The sequence below is a fragment of the Erpetoichthys calabaricus genome, chromosome 3 (assembly GCF_900747795.2).
Source record: "Erpetoichthys calabaricus chromosome 3, fErpCal1.3, whole genome shotgun sequence".
Taxonomy (NCBI): domain Eukaryota; kingdom Metazoa; phylum Chordata; class Cladistia; order Polypteriformes; family Polypteridae; genus Erpetoichthys; species Erpetoichthys calabaricus.
Window position 1 is genome coordinate 59,022,053 of NC_041396.2, and position 8,430 is coordinate 59,030,482.

An 8,430-nucleotide genomic window follows, 5' to 3' on the forward strand; every position below is an offset into this window, starting at 1 on the left:
GGGGCGCGAGACATTTCTCGAGCTCCTGCAAGTTTATTAAGTTATTTGTCTCGGCCGGCAGTAAGGCTATTTCCTTATTTTGGTCACCTGCCGACCGGGAACCAATGAGCACGTCCACTCCTGGCACGTGCTCTGCTGATGAGCGCAAGGGCTCCTGGGAAATGGAGTCTTTAGAGGAACGGGTAGCCTCCTGCGGCTGGCTGCGGTCTGCCTTTTTAATATTGCCGGCAGACACTACAGTCACGTCCCGTCCCTCTTTATTAATTAATGGCGCTGCTTCGCTCGCCGCCCCCTTCCCCTTCCGGGAGCTCAGACGCGTCGGGGAAGACGTGTCCTCACCTAAGGAACCGAGGAGGACTTTCCCATCCCGGCATCCATCGCGCGAGGTCACGTGGACGGTATCGGCGTATGGGCTTCCCCTCTGCGGTTTCCCAGACTGGCTCGCCGTCTTCTTGTCGCGGCCATCTTGCCTGGGTCTGAGGCAGGCATGCTCGCTGTCCGCTTTGTGCAGGCAGGCCTCTGCAAACAGAGAATAAACAGTCTCCGGCGGTTTGAGTGCTCCTCCAGCACTTACCTCGGCCCGTAGATGATCCCGCTCCAACTCCCGGTAATAATCGTCGGGAGTCGCGATTCTACGCGGCTCCGGTTGTCTGTCCGCTCGGGTTTGCTCGGCTTTGAGCCGTGCCTGATCCTCCTCACCGCCTGTTAGGTAAGTCCACAGCGTCTCCATCGGGTCTGGGACCGAAGTCTTCTGGACAACTCCAGCCTTCTTCCCAGTCTTCTTCCCCATACTCGCCTGCTGTAGAGGACGGCTCTCAGCTGCAGCGCTCTTGGTCGCGGGTGGAGTTTTCACCTCCGCGGTTACTAGAGGGACCTTTGTAGGGTTCTCTGCCACAACAAATTTGATTATTGATGCAGATCCTCTGCCTCCAGACGGCCAGAGAATCCTGCCGACTACGCCAGTGTAGCAGTTAAGCGTGTCGTCCACCTCTCGAACCCTCAGGTACCACTCTTCGGACCAGGTGAAAGTATAATAATAACTCTTTTTATTATAATGTGCACAAAGCACCCTCCACTCCACACTCATTAAACAATAAACTCTCTCTCTAATACAATACTCCTCCTCTCCCAGACACGTTGCCACCCTACCTCCCAGCTCAGCTCAAATGTCTGGGCTCACCCAGAGTCCTTTTATAGCCCCTGACCCGGAAGTGGCCCCAAGCCAAACCCACAAGTCTGTTTTCCTTCCGGGTCAGGGCAAAGTCCTTTTCTTCATCCCGGGAGCACATCGCTTCTTCCAGTCACGTGACTGGGATGCACTCCCGGGTTATAGGGCATGACAGAGCCCACTAGCCCCCCTACAGCGACTCCTGGCGGCCCCCAGGGTATCCAGCAGGGCTGTGTCAAAACACTACAAAGTCCATGAGGCCCTGCTGGAACTCGGGGCACAAATATGCTGTCCGGAGGGCTCCTCCTAGCGGCCTGGGGGTGACGACCGGAGTCCATAGCCGGTCGCCTGTCACAACATATACATACATAGTGCGTTGCAACACGGGCTGTGATTGTTACATGGGAGGGAGACGACAAATCACAGCTTCCCGCTTTCTAATCGGGCTTGTGATTGGTGCTTTGACGGATGCACAGATCACACAGTATTTCCCCTTAGGAGAGGCGTTAGGCAAGTGTAATTGAATAGCGGTGCTGCAAGTTATTACTCTTTTTATCTTTATTTTATTTTATTGTAGAATCAACTCACAGCTGCGCGCACCAGTGCGTGCGTGGCGGATGCATACGGCTGACGTTTTCATTGTCTACCACCTTCGCTAATCATTCTTGAGGCAGATTGAAGACTTAAGTGCCAGCTTAACTGAAAAATTAAAGAAAACATACTAAGTTTTAAAAAAAATCAGTTTTAACGGGAAAAGATGCCGACGAAAGAAGAGAAGCAGCGGGACGCTAGGGTCAAGAGCTGCTCATTAAGCAGCAAGCGCATCAACCTCTGAGCAAACGAATGGTAAACGTACAGAGAAAGAGGATAAATACTATGAATGGTCATGTCAAGTGTATTCACTCCATGTTATCGTGCAGTGCGCTGTTACTGGTATTTTGATAAAAGAATCTGAATAACATATAAGAAGCGTATAAATTATTAAACAGTAAAACATTAACATTTAAGAAGTAAAGATACATTGAGTACTACTATAGTGCTTTCGGGTATAGTACATTTTTTGTTTGCCCATTACATGCATAAATGTATACATTTTTTGGTGTACCTACCCAAGAACACGCGACATGACCCGGCAGTTAAAAATTTATCGCTCCAGCAATTTTAACTCTGTTACAAAGTCATCTAATATGATATTGCAAACGGCAGCGGGAGCGTTTCTATAAACTCAATTTAAACTTACTGTTTACACCGTGCTTTGAAGATGCACAGTATGCGACACGTGTTTCACCGTAATTGTGGGCTCATCAGGAGTACACAGTCACTGCACTCCCTTACGGGAATCGATCCTCGGACGTAGAGGCGAATCCCCTAACGTTGTGCCACGGCGTGAGGTTCGTTCATTTGACAGCATGTAGATCGGGGTAATTACATTGCAGGCATTCGTAGTCTGATTCACAATCTGATTGTATGGGTGGTTACCTACCAGGTAACGCTTGTGGTTGGTGAGCAAGTCGGCTAACTTCTGCCATGGTGCCCCCTTTCAGTTGCGAGAAGCAGATCATACAATGGTTGAAATAGTTTAATATATATAGCAAAATCACCGCGCTTCGCAGGGGCGAATATGGTATTGCAAACGGCAGCGTTTCTATAAACTTAAACTTACGGTTTATACCATGCCTTGTTTCATATTCTTTTCCTACCTTATCAATTGTGTAATGTGTTTTTTGAACAGGTTTGATTCATGGAAGTGATCACTCCTGCTGCGTTCAGTCACTTCACGTGAGCCACTCTCTTGTGTGATGTTGCGATGTCCACGGGTTTATTTAATGTTAGCTAAGACCCCGGCAGTTAAAAGTTTCTCGCTACAGCAATTTTAACTCTGTTACAAAGTGATGCAAACTCTCGTTTATACCTCGTGTCTTCTCATTAAACTTGTATCTCGCGAATATGGCATTGCAAACGGCAGCGGGAGCGTTTCTATAAAGTTAAGGTTACGGTTTACACCATGCTTTTTTATACCTCGTGTCTTCTCATTAAACTTGTATCTCGCGAATATGGCATTGCAAACGGCAGCGGGAGCGTTTCTATAAAGTTAAGGTTACGGTTTACACCGTGCTTTTTTATACCTCGTGTCTTCTCATTAAACTTGTATCTCGCGAATATGGTATTGCAAACGGCAGCGGGAGCGTTTCTATAAAGTAAATTTAGACTTACGGTTTACACCGTGCTTTTTTATACCTCGTGTCTTATGAAGATGCTTGTATGCGTCACTCACTCGCTTCTTATTGTTTCGCTGCCTTGTCAATTGTGTAATGAATGTTTTCTTCTGCGCTCTTTGGGGCTCCTCCTTCTTTTCTACGTACTGAGTTCACAGTCAGTTCACGTGATTACGTGGGAGGCGTGATGACGCGACACGCAACTCAGTCTCCTACGGCCATCTTGCTGCCTACCATTACAATATATGGACAAAAAAGAGGTTCCAGTTATGACCATTACGCGTATAATTTTGAAATGAAAACTGCCTAACTTTTGTAAGTAAGCTGTAAGGAATGAGCCTGCCAAATTTCAGCCTTCCACCTACACGGGAAGTTGGAGAATTAGTGATGAGTCAGTCAGTCAGTCAGTGAGTGAGTGAGTCAGTCAGTCAGTCAGTGAGGGCTTTGCCTTTTATTATTATAGATGACAACGCTGCATCAAGTAGGCAGCATGTTTGACATACAGCTGGCTTCAAAAAAGATCTGTTGTTAAAGCTTGCAAGAGCTGCACTTTGCACATTGAAAAAAAACCTAATTTGAGCTGCCTAGTACTACATTATGACACATAGATCCATTTAACTGAAATAAATAATTCTAATATGAAACAAATGCAGTGCTCTAATGTTCCCTTGTTATTAAAACATGAGTTTATTGAAATAATTTGTTGGATCGCCTTAATAAAATGATGTTACATATTTAACTTTAATTGAATTAATCTGCCCTCGTCTAAACCAAATGTGTGGGTCTAATGTACAACTTTTTTTCTGCATTGACTGATTATAACACTAAAAACCAACCAATTACAGAACATTTACAGAACTATTGTTAGCTCATTTTTTCAGCTTTTGAACCATCCTCCATCAGCCAGACACCTAATTTACCAATTACACCAGACTATATAATTAATACATTACAAAGTCTCCCATCTACCATCCTAGTAGCCATACTACCTGCACTTCAGAACAGGAAATTCACCAGAAGCTAAGCATGTTTGGGGCCAGCCAGTACTTGGGCAGGAAATCAATTAGGAAAGCTTGGTTTCTACTGGAAGAGATTTTGGTGAGGCCAGCATCGGGCTTACCCTGTGGTTTGTGTATGGATCCTAATGCCCCAGTACAGTTATGGGAACACTGTGCTGTATAAATTGGCACCGTCCTTTGGAAAAGATGTAAATCCGAGGACCTGACTCTCTCTGGTCAGAAGAAATTCCTGAGCATTTTTGGTCTACTCTGATGTTTTGGCTAAAGTAACCACCACAGCCTTGTCCAATCTGGCACCCTAATCATGCCCTGTCTCTAATTGGCTCTCTGTCTCACCCCGTCATCACCTAACAGCTAATATGTTGTCAATTTAAATTAGTTGTGTAATAGCAATATACCCCAAGGATGATTTTTTGAGTTCATATACACATCAAAAATTATCCATAGTTAATGTTTGATAAGCACAACATCACGAATTCCTTCAGATGTAGAACTTTTATATCTGATGCTACCCTGAAAATGAAAGTCTGGTCAGCGTATACATGCTGGAATGCGATAAAAGGTTTGTGGTGAAGTGCGGTTTTAAATAAATAATGAAGTCCCGGGGTGTGCAGGCTCTGATCGAGTGTGGGTATTCATTCCAGGGCTTATGGGGGGTGCTTGGCTGATCAAGCACTCACATGCATATGTAACTGGATCAGTCAAGTGCCTCATTCACACCTAAGAGTAGGCGGTGGATCACATCTGCACCCAATCAGGCAGGATAAAGGGAACATGCATGGAAGACAATGAGAAACAACAGAGGATCAAAATATATAACATCAGACAGAGCAGTTTTGGGTGTCTAAGCAAAACGAACGAACGAGCAAGCAAGCGAGAGGCAAAGTGATCATTAGACCTGCAGAAGAGGGAAGGATCCGCTCTTTAGGAACAGATCATCCCCGCTGACGGTTACAGAGGAGCTGGTGTAATGCTGGTGGAGACTCCTCAAAGATCCAATGGACCCCAGGGGAGTGAGAAGGAAGACGGTACGACAGGGGTGTCCAGCTCCAGTCGTGGAGGGCAACAGTGGCTGCAGGTTTTTCTAACAGTCTTCTTAATTAGTGACCACATTTTACCGCCAATTAACTACTTTTGCCTTGATTTTAATTGACTTGACTCAGACCCTTTGTTTCTTTTTCCTGTAATTAGCAGCCAAATAATAATGAGCTAAAAAGAGCCAAAACACAACGCTAAACTGCATCCATCACACAGTATCTGTAAACAAATAAAGGTGAAGATCTCAGTAAAGATGATCTGTCAGGTCACCAAAACATTTTGATGATGTTCTTAGAAAAAACAGAAAATCAACAGTCTTGGAAGTACCTGCTGTAGCAGAATAACAGCACCAACAAGCCATGAAATTAAATAACGAGTTTAATTAACAGCAAGAATTGACTTCTCATTAAGTAATTGTTTGGAGTGAAATGGGTTGGAGTTTGAATCCCCGATTTAGCTGGTCGTCTATTAACTTACTTCACATCTCATTTCTATTTTGCTAACATTTAATGAAGAAAACAATCAGTTCAGAGGACTGAATCCTTAATATTAGGGCTGTTTACCAAAAAAAACTGGTCACTGATTAGGAAGAGGGTTAGAATGAAAACCTGCAGCGATTGTGGCCCTCCCGGTTCAGAGTTGGACAACACTGTGGCAGGACCACCAACACTGAGCGGGCTGCTGATGCCAACAGAAACAGCCAAGATGGGTAGCGGTGAGGTTGACCATTGTTGCTGTGGTCTCCGTCGGATGAGTTAGCTGTGGGTGACCCGGGGAGACAGAGAGGGAGTTGCACTGGGCATGTGTGGGAAAAAAAGGTGGAAGATTAAGGACCCGATGACTGTTTTACTCTCTGTTTTATTCTCTGGATTTTAACTCGCTGACTATTCACTATTTGTATTGGATTATTTATTTATTTAAGGAAGAGCACTACACTAAAGGGGATGTGAATTTCCCCTTGGGATTAATAAAGTATCTATCTATCTATCTATCTATCTATCTATCTATCTATCTATCTATCTATCTATCTATCTATCTATCTATCTATCTATCTATCTATCTTTGCTCTTTTGTTTGGATTTTAAATAGAAGCATTGAGCACTTTTGCACTAACCCCTTGCTGAATGTGTGTGTCCTCATTTGCCCAGCTCATGACTATTGATGATTCTGGATTCAAGAGGCTCCAGTAAACAACACAGAATTAGTAATTTGTATGAAATTTTTACAGTTTACAGATAAAGTAAATATCATACTTGTTTCGGTTTTTATCAATTCCTAATTGTTAATGAAAGCATAATAACAAGAACAATAAACTTAAACACCAGAATCAAATGTCTCACACAGAAAAATTGTTCATGCTTGTTTTCTGGTTTCCTAAAAACAGAAGAGACACTGAAGTATTAGCTATGAATCATCAGATATAGATCAAAAGGGAAACCTACTGTCAGGGTATCCTCTCATTGTTTCGCTATAGCTTCTGGAAGTAGAAAACTGGAGTTGCCATAAGACACTTACAGTGCTCTGTTCTAATCTGTCAAGCTACAAAGGTAAATGGAAATTTTGAAAATATAATTGGACATAACAGAAAACATTAGTATCTATCAATGAATTGTGAAAAGAAAATAATAAGTAAAACAAAAATATTATTATTTTTCACAGTCTATACAATACCCTACAATTTACACATTACTGAGTTTTTATATAATACTCCCTGCTTATTCATTTGTATAAAATAATATATGCATTCTCGTATCCTAAATACACCCAAAAACTGTATTTAAGGAGAACATTGGTCTTAAACTTTAATTTAAATTACAGAACTCAAAACAATATGCCAGTCTATTTTAATAAATATTATTGATCCCTTTGATTATCTTTTCAAAATATGAACATCAAAGGATTAAATAAATATTGCTACATCTCATGAAAGACAACTATAAAACATTAAGGAAGGAATCTGAAAAGGCAAATTATTCTGATTAGTTCTGTACATATCCTTTCCAAACAGGGCAATTCATGAAAATATGCATTTTTAACAAATATACATTTTGCCAGTCAGAAAAATTTGAGAAATAAAAATTTAAAAAGTATGATCTCTATTTTTTCAGTTATTATAATAATAGATGAAAATTTGAAAGACCATTTATTGTTTTGATGCCTAATAGCTACAACAGGTCACCTCTAGAAACCATTTGCAAAGTATAATTAGGAATTTTCTCTAGGCAACAATTTATTTTTAAGTGTAATTACTTCAGTCATTTTATATTTCTTTCCGAAAGGCAAGTGATTTCAGCTGTAGATGAGAAAGGGAGCTCTAATAGGTCCAAGACTCAATAATCCAGGCAAAAACAGCATGCAACTATGTGAATAAAATTTATAACAGAGAAAGGACTGTGCAAAGTAGAAACTGCTTTGAACAAATTATTTTTTATATGTGAGTGTACAAGAATACCAACTATTTTAAAATTCACTTCTGAGAAGAGCTGAATATTCTGACTATACAGCAAAATACAGAATGCTGTACAACTCCTACTGACAATACAAAGCTTCGGTCCAATTTATCCACTACGCTTCTGAGACTTGTGTCACCTTAATGAGCATTAAGCATGGCAAGTTTATCTCAAAGAAAGAAAATTTAATTCTTCATAGATGACAGTATTCTGGGTTTTGATGCTTCCTGTATGCTCTCCAGGGTGGAGCTCTAGTACAGTGTAACACTAAAAAATGGCTGGAAATAGCACATGAAATCAAGCAGAAAATTACAAAAGACATCATGTATAGAATGTGTCAGGTATATTATTATAATTATAGTACATTTCAGAGACAGTCATTTTTCTCACTAAATTGGAAGAAATAACATCATTCTAAAAAAATTGGCCCAGAATATTGTCTCCAAATTGCTAACATATATAAATTTCCATAATAAGCATTAATATTTATGAATCTCTAGAAGAGAGATGCACTATACAAAATACTATGTAAATATAAG